Source organism: Rutidosis leptorrhynchoides, chromosome 2 (assembly GCF_046630445.1).
Source record: "Rutidosis leptorrhynchoides isolate AG116_Rl617_1_P2 chromosome 2, CSIRO_AGI_Rlap_v1, whole genome shotgun sequence".
Classification (NCBI taxonomy): Eukaryota; Viridiplantae; Streptophyta; class Magnoliopsida; order Asterales; family Asteraceae; genus Rutidosis; species Rutidosis leptorrhynchoides.
Genome location: NC_092334.1, coordinates 96,871,136 through 96,885,605, shown reverse-complemented (window position 1 = coordinate 96,885,605; position 14,470 = coordinate 96,871,136).

The following is a 14,470-nucleotide window of genomic DNA, read 5'->3' as shown; positions in this document are numbered from 1 at the left end:
CCAACCTCAAGAAATCTTTCTTATTTACAGTAATATATATTTCTAATATAAGGTAATACTCATATTCAAACTTTGGTTCAATTTCTATAACTATAACAATCTTATTTCGAGTGATGATCTTACTTGAACTTGTTTTCGTGTCATGATTCTGCTTCAAGAATTTCGAGCCATCCAAGGATCCGTTGAAGCTAGATCTATTTTTCTCTTTTCCAGTAGGTTTATCCAAGGAACTTAAGGTAGTAATGATGTTCATAACATCATTCGATTCATACATGAAAAGCTATCATATTCGAAGTGGTAAACTTGTAATCACTAGAACATAGTTTAGTTAATTCTAAACTTGTTCGCAAATAAAGTTAATCCTTCTAAATACACTTTTAAAATAAACTATACACATGTTCTATATCTATATGATATGATAACTTAATGATTTAAAACCCGGAAACACGATACACACCATAAAACCGGATTTACGCCGTCGTAGTTACAACCGGGGGCTGTTTTGGTTTGGATAATTAAAAACTATGAAAAACTTTGATTTAAAAGCTATACTTCTGGGAAAATGATTTTTCTTATGAACATGAAACCGTATCCAAAAATCATGGTTAAACTCAAAGTGAAAGTATGTTTTTCAAAACAGTCATCAAGATGTCGTTCTTTCGACGGAAATGACTACCTCTTTCAAAAACGACTTGTAACTTGTATTTCTGACTATAAACATATACCTTTTCTGTTTAGTTTCATAAAGTCAAGTTCAATACGAAACCGTGGCCGCTTAAATCACTCAAAACGGATTAGAAACGAAGAAATGGCGAGCAAAACAAAATTGGTAAAAACTACTCATTTTAGCTACGTGAAAATTGGTAACAAATCTATTCCAACCATAACTTAATCAACTTGTATTGTATATTATGTAATCTTGAGATACCATAGACACGTATACAATGTTTCGACCTATCATGTCGACACATCTATATATATTTCGAAACAATCATAGACACTCTATATGTGAATGTTGGAGTTAGCTATACAGGGTTGAGGTTGATTCTAAAATATATATAATTTGAGTTGTGATCAATACTGAGATATGTATACACTGAGTCGTGGATTGATTCAAGATATATATATTAATTTATTCATGTACGATCAATTGTGGACTTCTAACATCAGACCGCTAACTGGACAACTAAAAATCATCAACACGTAATAAAGAAAATATTGTGAATATATTTCTATTATATTTTGATATATGTATATATTGTTATAGGTTCGAGAATCAACCCGTGGCCAAGTAAAATTCTTGACGAAGTGATATTTGGTAAAAGTGAGTTATAGTCCCACTTTTAAAATCTAATATTTTTGGGATGAGAATACATGCAGGTTTTATAAATGATTTACAAAATAGATACAAGTACGTGAAACTACATTCTATGGTTGAATTATTGAAATCGAATATGCCCCTTTTTATTAAGTCTGGTAATCTAAGAATTAGGGAACAGACACCCTAATTGACGCGAATCCTAAAGATAGATCTATTGGGCCTAACAAACCCCATCCAAAGTACCGAATGCTTTAGTACTTCGAAATTTATATCATATCCGAAGGGTGTCCCGAAATGATGGGGATATTCTTATATATGCATCTTGTTAATGTCGGTTACCAGGTGTTCACCATATGAATGATTTTTATCTCTATGTATGGGATGTATATTGAAATATGAAATCTTGTGGTCTATTGTTACGATTTGATATATATATATATAGGTTAAACCTATAACTCACCAACATTTTTGTTGACGTTTAAAGCATGTTTATTCTCAGGTGAATATTAAGAGCTTTCGCTGTCGCATACTTAAATAAGGACAAGATTTGGAGTCCATGCTTGTATGATATTGTGTAAAAACTGCATTCAAGAAACTTCTTTCGTTGTAACATATGTGTATTGTAAACCATTATGTAATAGTCGTGTGTAAACAGGATATTTTAGATTATCATTATGTGATAATCTACGTAAAGCTTTTTAAACCTTTATTGATGAAATAAAGGTTATGGTTTGTTTTAAAATGAATACAGTCTTTGAAAAACGTCTCATATAGAAGTCAAAACCTCGCAACGAAATCAATTAATATGGAATGTTTTTAATCAATAAGAACGGGACATTTCAGAAGAACCACTGACATTGGAGTTAAAACCACTTCCAAACCATTTGGAATACGCTTATTTACATGGTGAATCTGAATTACCTATAATAATATCGTCTTCTCTTACAGAAAATGAAAAATCTCAACTCATTTCTGTGCTAAAAGCACATAAACCAGCTATTGCATGGAAGATTCATGACATTAAAGGTATAAGTCCTTCGTATTGCACACATAAAATCCTTATGGAAGAAGGTCATAAAACGTATGTGCAACGCCAACGAAGACTAAATCTGAATATGCAAGATGTTGTTAAGAAAGAAATTATTAAACTGCTTGATGCAGGTTTAATTTATCCAATCTCTGATAGTCCATGGGTAAGCCCAGTTCAATGCGTACCTAAGAAGGGTGGCATTACTGTCATCACAAATGAAAAAAATGAGGATGGCGTGTTTGTATTGATTATAGAAAATTAAATGACGCCACCAGAAAAGATCACTTTCCCTTACCTTTCATTGATCAAATGTTAGAAAGGTTAGCCGGAAATAATTATTATTGTTTTCTTGACGGTTTCTCCGAATATTTTCAAATTCCAATAGCACCCGAGGATCAATAGAAAACCACATTAACGTGCCCTTATGGTACTTTTGCTTACAAACGCATGCCATTTGAACTTTGCAACGCCCCTGCAACCTTTCAAAGGTGCATGATGGCGATTTTTCACGACATGATAGAAGAATGCATGGAAGTTTTCATGGATAACTTTTCAGTCTTCGGTGATACTTTTAAATCATGTCTAGTTAATCTTGAACGAATGCTTATTAGATGCGAACAATCAAATCTAGTTCTTAATTGAGAGAAATGCCATTTAATGGTTAGAGAAGGCATCGTTATTGGTCATAAAATTTTAAAGGAAGGAATTGAAGTGGATAGAGCTAAAGTAGATATAATTGCTAAACTTTCACATCCCACCAATATTATAGGAGTTAGGAGTTTTCTAGGGCATGCCGGTTTTTACCGATGTTTCATAAAAGATTTTTCTAAAATTGCCACTCCTATGAATAAACTCATAGAAAAGGATGCTCCATTCATCTTTTCAGATGAATGCATCAAATCTTTTAATATTCTTAAAGAAAAACTCACTAATGCGCCGATCATGATAACTCCAAATTGGAATCTACCATTTGAACTCATGTGCGATACAAATGATTTTGCAATGGGAGCCGTTTTAGGACAAAGGATTGAAAAACGATTTCAACCTATTTATTACGCTAGTAAGACATTACAAGGAGCACAAACGAATTACACAACTACTGAAAAAGAACTCCTTGCTATTGTCTTTGCTTTTGACAAATTTTGTTCATATCTAGTTCTAGCTAAAACGGTGGTCTATACCGACCATTCTGCTCTTAGATACCTATTTTCAAAACAAGATGTCAAACCACATTTAGTCCGTTGGATCTTACTCTTACAAGAGTTTGATATTGAAATCCGAGACAAAAAGAGAGCAGAAAATCTAGCAGCTGATCATCTTTCTCGTCTTGAAAATCCTGAATTAGAAGTTCTAAATGAATCGGCCATACAAGATAACTTTCCTGATGAATATCTATTGAAGATAGATTATAATGAAATTCCATGGTTTGCAGACTATGCAAATTACTTAGTATGTAGATTTCTTGAAAAAGGGTTGTCGTACCAAAAACGAAAGAAATTCTTTAGTGATATAAAACTCTATTTCTGGTAAGATCCACATTTATTTAAAAGTTGTCCCGATGTAATAATACGTCGATGTGTATTCGGGGATGAAGCTAGTCAAATCTTAAACCATTGTCACACAGGACCAACCGGAGGGCATTATGGGCCTCAACTCACAGCAAGAAAAGTTTACGACGCTGGATTCTATTGGCCTACAATTTTCAAAGACGCACACTTTCTTTGTAAATCCTGTGATGCTTGTCAAAGGGCCGGAAAAATAAGTCAACGTGATGAAATGTCACAAAATATCATTCAAGTATGTGAAGCATTTGACGTTTGGGGTATTGACTTTATGGGTCCATTTCCAAAATCTCATAATAATCTCTACATTCTCATTGCTATTGATTATGTATCTAAATGAACGGAAGCACAAGCTCTCCCAACTAACGATGCACGAGTTGTAGTCAACTTCTTAAAATGTCTTTTTGCAAGGTTCGGAACACCGAAAGCTTTAATAAGTGATCGGGGTACTCATTTTTGTAATAATCAACTTGAGAAAGTTCCCAAAAGATATGGAGTAACTCATAAAATCTCAACCGCTTATCATCCACAAACAAGTGGACAAGTTAAAAATACCAACCGAGCTTTAAAACGTATTCTAGAGAAAACCGTAGTATCAAATCCGAAGGAATGGTCCATAAAATTGGAGGATGCACTCTGGGCTTTTAGAACAGCCTACAAGACTCCAATTGGAACCACACCTTTTAAACTCGTTTACGGAAAAGCATGTCATCTTCCAGTAGAAATTGAACATAAAGCATTTTGGGCTTTGAAGACATGTAATCTTGATTTACATGAAGCTGGACGTCTAAGGTTAAGTCAACTAAATGAATTAGAAGAATTAAGACATGAAGCATACAAAAATTCGTTAATCTATAAAGAAAGAACGAAGAAATGGCATGATAAAAGAATCATAAGTTCAAAAGAATTTAAAGAAGGGGACAGAGTTCTTCTTTTCAATTCACGATTCAAGCTATTTCCTGGAAAATTGAAATCAAGATGGTCTGGACCATTCATAGTCCAAAGACTTTTCCCATATGGAATAATAGAGTTGATAAATTCAAATGGGATTGAATTTAAAGTTAATGGTCATAGAGTTAAACATTACATACATGGTCCAATGGAAGTTGACAACGAAGTTAACCACAATTTCGACACCACAGCTAACTAAGTGTGGGGAGATTCAAATCTTTTTAGGGTAATATGTATTTCTGTTAGAGTTAGATATTCTGTTTTCGTGTAGTTCTCGAGAATGGAATCCGAATGGTCTTTCCCTAGCAGACCCTAAAGAACTAGTCTTCTCCCTCCATTCTGAATTTTTATTTTTTTAGGTTTTACGAGATGAAGAATTCCCTTGAACTAAACCATGGTCTAATGCTACATGCTATGATTACTAAACGTAATAATGACACCCTTCCGAGTGAATTGGTATCATTCATAAGAGGCAAAATGGACGGAGTAAGAAAAGAACTCAGGAAAGATCATCATAAGATACATTTTGGTAAAGGAAAATTAAAGTCCGCAAAAAAAAGAAGAGCACGACACCTTGAAAGATGTCATAAATGCGGAAAATGGTCACACGAAGGTAAATGTTCAAACAATCAAACATATTCAAATACCGAATTTGTTACTCTATGCAGAGAAGGACCGTTTATATGTTTAGAAGAAAAGATAGTGAAGAATCGAGGTTACGCTTATGTAGCTATGGAGAACCAAATCACACGACTCTCCTATGAGTAGGCTAAAGCAGGTCTCTGAGAATTCTTTCTCATAGGTAAGTATGTACAGTTTTTATTTTTTTTTATTTTATTGCTTTTAACCTTTTAATAATAAACGCTGAATCGTTCGCTATAAAGTATTAAATTGGTATTCAATAAAATTAGGTATGCGTAACCAAAATTATTGATATCATACAAATATTTATTACATCACTGCGAAATTTACCATTTATTCTTAAGGTATAAATATCTTTAATCAATCAACCCAAAATATTTCAAAAATTCGTCAGGAGTAAAACTTGATTATGGAACCGAAATTACTTTACCGAAAAGAGGGGTGCATATTTTTGATAATATTTGATTGATTAAAGTGGGATAAAAGACCAAAAAGATTTTTAATTTTATTTTTACCTTGTTTTTAAAATTAATATATAAATATTAAATTAATATTATAAACCTTTTTAAATCAATATATTTAAGTTTTTAAATATTTTAAAAATTAATATTTTTAATATAAGTTTGTAAAATTAATGTATAAAAATATTAATTATATTTATATGAATTTTTAATTTTATGCATTTTAAATTTAAGTTTAGTGTGAATTTAAAAACAAAAATTTACTTTATTTCATTAAGTTAAAAATTTGATATTTAAAATTCGTCGTGAGTTGAAGACTAGGTCGTTGAACCGAAATTGCTTTACCCGAGGGAGGGACGAGAAATTTTATTATCATTATTTTTAATCTTATTTGATTTAAAGTATGCCAAAAACATTTAAAAAAAACTCAAAAATCTTTGCTTTTAAAACAATCGCTTTAAAAACGAAAAAATTTAAATTTTGTCGAGGGACGGACTAGGTAAACATACCGAAACTACCTAAAGTAAAAGGAAACAAAATTTTAAAAAATTATTCATTTAAATTGTTTTAATAAATAAAGATTTTATAAAAATAATAATAATAATAATAATAATAATAATAATAATAATAATAATAAAAATATTATGTATGTTTGTAGTTTATCTTATATACACAACAGGGTAAAACAGCACACTTTCAAAGACTGACATTAAGTTCAGCAAAAGCTACTAATTTTGACGATAAAATAAAAAACAAATGTGATGTAACAACAAGACGGAATGAACAAATGATGTGCACCATTTATCATTCAACAAACAAACGCCAATATGTTTGGAAACTTTGGTAAAATTTAATCATTTTTCTACGCTAATCACCCTCAATAATTTAAATTATTACTGATTTCTTGCAAATGAGGGCATTGCAAGATCTTAAGTGTGGGAAGGGGTTAAATTCTTTCGGATTTTTAAAATTTTAAATTTAAACACTTGGTTACCATTAAAAATACTAGTAACGCAGTAGTTGTATTAGAATCTAGTGCTCTCTGATAATAAAGAACAGCCCTAGTCTTATATACTGACTACCCAATTCTAGTAAAATTTTTCAAAATTTTCAAATAAATGAATTCAAAATCATGTTTATACATATTTATGAACGATAAAACTAGGTGCTAACACCGAAATTATTGCTACCTCAGAAAGGACATAAATTGAGAAACAACCCAAAATGTTAGAATTCATTTAAAATGGAATAGAGGAAAATAAAAAGGCAAAGAAAGGAAAATAAAAACCAGGTGTGGGAAAAATTTACCAAGTTATTTAGAACATATGTCACATATTTTTGTACAAATAATTGAAAATACTTTTGTTTTGGACAATTTTATCAGTTTTACCCGATTTCTTATAATATATTTGAAAGAAATGTGCCACTTGATTTTAAAGGAAGTAAAGTCTTCCGAGAGAAAAATACACGAACTTCTTGATTTAGGTCAGGAAGTTGTCGTCCAGACCAATTGTAGAGTCTACGAAAAACCTTGAAAAGTTTTCTCGAAAATTAGCTGGAAATCCACGGACCTCAGCATCAAACAGGGTCGCCAAGTGGTCAGACTTATCCTAACCATGAGAGGATCTGTCTCGTACAATAGGGAGCACCATGCAAATTAGCTTATAAGACTAATGAATCAGATCTCCAGAAAGGATAATCTCCTTAAAGATCAAAAATCAGCTTTTAAGACTGATATTACTCAATCCTTGAGATTGACTTTTAAAGATTGAGAATTACAAACTCATGAAATTCAATGATATCTAAACTCGAGCTTGAACGAGAAAATATTTTGATCAAATTACAAACCGATTTGTTTTCTGAAAACCCATTTTTAATGCGTTCATTACCATTGAACGTAAAATCCTAGGAATTCACCTGGAATTCATTAGGTCACCTGAACCAAATCGGGTGTCAACCATAAGAACGGTGGTTGCATAGCATGGTCAAAGATAGGACCTTGTGCCAGACCGAAAAATTATAGGGTGATCTTTACTATTGCTCCTACAAAGGATAGTAATTGCATCCGACACGATATAGACCATAATTAAAAGCATGTCACGGGACATTGCCTCAACAGTTGCTTGTTCAACACTTTCCTTTACAACCGGACGGTAGTTTACCGAAAGGTAATATACGGAGTAAGTATACTGGACGTGTTGCTTTCCTAATACAAGGTTAGCAAGTGGGTAACACAAAACCATAAGTTTTGAGCTAAAATTTTTAAATCTAAAACCCACAAAAATATTTTGCAAACACCGGTGAAGGGTTATTCCAGAAAACTTATCTAGGGTAAAAGCTAGATTGAATTTTCAAAAGATCAAATGTTTTCATAAAGATCCAATTTCCTAAAGGATCTAAATTTTCATACTCATGTGGGACTGTAAACCACAACGTTACTATCATTGTTCATACCGCCAAATAGAAATCACTGATGTACAAAGTGTGAAGAATAAAGAAGTGATTCTAGTATTTTTATTTCAAGACTTTATTGCTTGAGGACAAGCAACGCTCAAGTGTGGGAATATTTGATAATGCTAAAAACGAACATATATTTCATAGCATTATCCCTCCAGAAAGACAAGCTTTTAGTTGCAATTGTTCTATTTACAAGTGATATTCGTTTAAATATTAAAAGGTGAAGACAAAAGACAGATTCGATGAATTGAAGACGCAAACGACCAAAAAGCTAAAAAGTACAAAGTATAATCAAAATGGTTCAAATTATTGATGAGAAACGTCTAAAAATTACAAGAGTACGAGCCGCAAAACGCAAAGTACAAGATATTAAATAGTACGAAAGGACGTTCGAAAATCCGGAACTGGGACATTAACCAACTATCAATGCGCGACGCAACGGAGATAAAATTACAAATCAACTATGCACATGAATATAATATAATATATATATATATATATATATATAATTATATAAAATTATATATATATTATATATATTAAATAAATATGTAGAAAAGCTAGGAGCCAAAAAGTGTGTGACCAGGAAATGACGGCCATGCGATCGCATGGCCAGAAGGCACAAAACTCATGCGACTGCATGAGTTACTGTAGCAGGCCACATTCTTTAAATACAACGAATTCTGGCCGAATTTTTACATACAAATTTTTCAATCTCTCTCTCACCAGGAAATGACGGCCATGCGATCGCATGGCCAGAAGGCACAAAACTCATGCGACCGCATGAGTTACTGTAGCAGGCCACATTCTTTAAATACAACAAATTTTGGCCGAATTTTTACACACAAATTTTTCAATCTTTCTCTCTCACGATATATATATATATATATATATATATATATATATATATATATATATATATATATATATATATATATATATATATATATATATATATATATAAAATTTATAATTTTAATTTTAATTTTAATTTTAATTTTAATTTAAGATTAATAATAATAAGGGTATGTTAGCGAATGTTGTAAGTGTGTAAGTCGAAATTCTGTCCGTGTAACGCTATGCTATTATTAATCATTGTAAGTTATGTTCAACCTTTTTAAATTAATGTCTCGTAGCTAAGTTATTTTTATGCTTATTTAAATCGAAGTAATCGTGATGTTGGGCTAAATATTAAAGATTGAGTAATTGGGCTTTGTACCATAATTGGGGTTTGGACAAAAGAACGACACTTGTGAAAATTGGACTATGGGCTATTAATGGGCTTTATATTAACTAAACGATACCTCGTTAATTTAATATAAAGATTACAATTTGACGTATCTATATATAACCACATACGCTTAATCGGGTACGGTGGGCGGGATATCTATAAATACGAATTATCGTTCATTTTACCGGACACGGGAATGGATTAATAGTTAATGGACTCATTAAAACAGGGGTGGATTATATTCAAGGGTAATTGGTGTAATTGTTAACAAAGTAGTAAAACCTTGGACTACACGCAGTCGATAACCTGGTGTATTCATTAAACAAAGTATTAAGACCTTGTTACAGTTTGAATCCCCAATTAGTTGGAATATTTAACTTCGGGTATAAGGATAATTTGACGAAGACTCTCGCACTTTATATTTATGACTGATGGACTATTATGGACAAAACCGTATAGACATATCGAATAATCCAGGACAAAAGACAATTAACCCATGGTAATAAACTAAAATCAACACGTCGAGCATCATGATTACGAAAGTTTAAATAAGCATAATTCTTTTATTTCATATTTTATCGCACTTTTATTTACTGTCATTTTATTTATTGCAATTTTAATTATCGTACTTTTTAATTATTGCAATTTTTTTTATCGCACTTTAATTATTGTCATTTACTTTACGCTTTAAATTAAGTTAATTTTATTTTTAATATTTTACATTAGGTTTTAACTGCGACTAAAGTTTTAAAATCGACAAACCGGTCATTAAACGGTAAAAACCCCCTTTTATAATAATAAAACTACTTATATATATTTTTATATTTTTACAAATATAGTTTTAAAAATATAGCGTTAAACTTGGCTAGTTCCCTGTGGACGAACCGGACTTACTAAAAACTACACTACTGTACGATTAGGTACACTCCCTATAAGTGTTGTAGCAAGGTTTAGGTATATCCACTCTATAAATAAATAAATAACTTGTGTAAAATTGTATCGTATTTAATAGTATTTTGGAATAAAATATAACTATTTCGTATACACCTCTACGCACATCACACACATACCGCATATATGCTAGTAATATAAATAACTTACCATCTCAAGCACATCACCCGAGACCACTATAACCTAGTAACCAACAAAAGATTCCTAACTCGTCCCGTTTCTACCCCAACCATGCCACGTTTCCTCCGTTCGGTACTCGTCATGTCATGCTTGTTGTTAAGATACACTTTCATAATAGTGGTGATTGGTCACTATTAAGAATGATTACCTTACCATTTTTACATGGTCACGCAAAGTACTTTACCCGGACTGACACAACATTCACACAAGATAACACGCGATAACACCTAGTACCCGGATGACCAAAGTCCTTACCGTGAACTTGATCACCCAAAACCGCCAAACATCCGAATCCCTCCAATGGATTCGTGTCTAGGACACCGCACCAATAGATACATGTATATATACGCCTATATATAATATAATAATAAATATACACAAGTATACCGCAACGACAAGTCAACCTACAATCTAGGTGACTATCACTAAAACAACGTCCAAGTTCGCTTACTTACATTAGGCACTAATTTACTCACCAAATAAGGCCCCACAAAATCACACCTTGGACAAACACAAGTCCTAGCTAGTCACCTACTCTAAGGCATTAACAAACCTCAATCCGACCCGTATTCCTACAAGTCCCGCAAATAACGCACAACCGTCAATAAGTCTAAGACTAGGCACCTATTCCAAGGTCACCTAATTCCCTTAGACTATGCTCTGATACCACTTGAAACAAACCCAATCCGTTAAACCAAAAACGGAGCATATATTTTTTTTTTGTATAAGATAGGTCTCATTAAATATTCACTTTACACAAATCATTTCAAATAGTTTAACCGAATACCATTTATCATAACAACACGTGTTAACGCTTTATCTCGACTCTTGGTTTACAAATGACATCATACATCCTTACGAGAATGTATTTCACATACAACGTTTGACTCGACACAACTAAACAATACGACCTCGAAACATATATTCAACACCACGGTTTAGACACAATAGCCCAACCCGATACCAAGAGCATAATCCCGAAGATCTACCAAATCCCCAATCCACATCCATATCCGAAAGCTACCCCATCGAGCCCAAGCGCTCCTACGCAACTAGTCTATCAACTAGCTAGCTTCACAACACAATTCATGTAAAAAGGTAAACAACGAGAGGGGTAAGCTTGAAGTTTAGTGAATGCAATAATTATACACATACATATATAACATACATACTTGCAAACACTGACACACATACCACATATATGGTAGTAATATAAATAGCTTACCATCTCAAGTACAAAGCTACAAACCTACAATACCGCAACTAGCATAACCATTAGCATATAATCGAACAACATAAATATGGTATACAACAACACATACACAAACATATGGTTAACCATACACGCGTCATGGTGCTACCGGCGCTTTGGTTCACACCATACGCATTAGTCATGATGCTGCCGGCTCTTTGGTTCACATCACAACTTGAGTCATACTCATGTTAAAGTGCTACCGACGCTTTGGTTCACACTCTAACAATTAACGCTAAGGTGCTACCGGCGCTTTGGTTCACACCCTAACAATTTATACTTTAGTGCTACCGGCGCTTTGGTTCACACTACAACATATATGCCATGATGCTACCGGCCCTTTGGTACACATCATAGCACATTCGCACATGCTATGGCACTACCGGCGCTTTGGTTCATAACATAACGCACGTACTATGATGCTACCGGCGCTTTGGTTCACATCGTAGCACACTCGCACATACTATGGCACTACCAGCGCTTTGGTTCATACCATAGTATCTAAGTAAATACATTATATACATACGCATATAATTATTCCACTCACCTTGGAAAGCCCGCACAAGTCATGTATGTAAATCGCCTCCAAACGCCACCGAGCAAACCTTTACCTATAATACGCATATAGGTACACACATAATCAACATACATTCTCTACAAGAGAATTCGAAGCCAACACCCTTAACCAAGGGTTCATACCTACCTCCACAATCCGCCCATTTAGACACCTAATGTGGACTTCACCAATTACCACTATGGGTGGTAATTTTGACCCATTCTACAAAGTACAATTTAACCCAAAATTATACTTTACACCAATTATACCAACCTAGGTCTTAACACTAAATTACTACTTAGGTAGTAATCATTTCAAACGCCATGTACATCAAAACCATAACACGTGCAATATTGACCCATATTGCTTTTGACTACCTTTGACTTATGTTAAAATATCACTTTAACCCAAAATTACTTCTCGCGAGTAATTACATCCAAAAACATCATTTAACACTTAACAAAAGCGTTTAACATTCATTTAATCCAAAATTAGTGTCATCATCAATTTTGACCCAATTCAAAGTCAACCCATTTTGACATAAGTCCCAAAACGCCCAAAATCACTAACCGCTAGTGATTACTTTCTAAAACACAAATTAACACTTGATTCAATCATTTAAACACTCGATTCTTCAAATCTTGACCCAAAACGCAATTCGACAACAATTAAAGACAATACTCATCTTGACTAGTAAACAAGTTCTTATGAAATTCCCAAATCATCAACACACTTATAATCTAGTGATTAAACACCCAAACCTTGACAATTACTTCCAAATTCGTCATCAAACCCTAAACCCACCTAAAACAATAATAACTAGCTACAAATAACCCATTTGGGGTCTATATGGGTTTTTCTCAACAATTAAAGCTCAAACCCTAACTTGAATATCAAAGCAACAAAATGAAATTCGGAGTTAGAACTTACCAACACTACTAAAATGTAGCTAAGAACGCAAAGAACAACTTTAACACTCGGGCTCGGTCAAGATTCCTTCTTCTTCCCCAAAGTGAGATTTCTCTCACTAACACTCTATCTTTCTCTCTCTCTAAAATGAATGTGGATGGATGGAGAAATGTTTAATGAGGTTAGGATAAGCTTCCATCAGCTTTTAGGCTCTCCAAACCGTCCACTAGTGAAAATACTATAACACCCCCAAAAGATGCCATTTAAAATGACTAAAATTGTCATTACAGCGACATTTTTCGCGTTTCGCAACACTACGTCGCGTTTCACGACATCAGGACGCGATACACATAACCCAAACGCGATAAATGGACAGAAGTCATGTATCAGAAGTTGTCGCGTTTTGGCCATGTTTGTCACGGATTGCGACGCACCAGAACGCGACAAACCCCCTTCAAACTCGACAGTTTACCTGATGCACTCCAATTTCACTTTTAAAACATCCCAAAGTCCAACGTGGTCAACTCATTACATCCAAACTATCAAATACTCATTATCGGGCTCCGTAGGACGCCACAAGCGGCATGTTTAGAAAAACAGGGTGTTACAACTCTCGCACACTTAAATTCGATCACGTCCTCGTGATCCTAGTCACTTAACCAACCGGACCCACCCTCTATGGTCCTCCGACACCTCTAAACCCGATGTCCATAACAATTTCTAATAATCCTTTCATACAATAGGGACCACACCCTACGATCCTACGAAACACCGCCAGGCTCAGTATCCATAATATCTTCTGTTAATCCGAAGATTTCACTGTAACACCCTAGGCAAATCCCACATCGCCCACGAACATGAGTGATCATGGGATTATAAGGTAATACTCACGCTTAAATGACACAAGGCGTTTTGGGATCACAGGCTGAGTAGAAGTGCGAGTACGTTGTGGTTAAGCGTGCTCGGG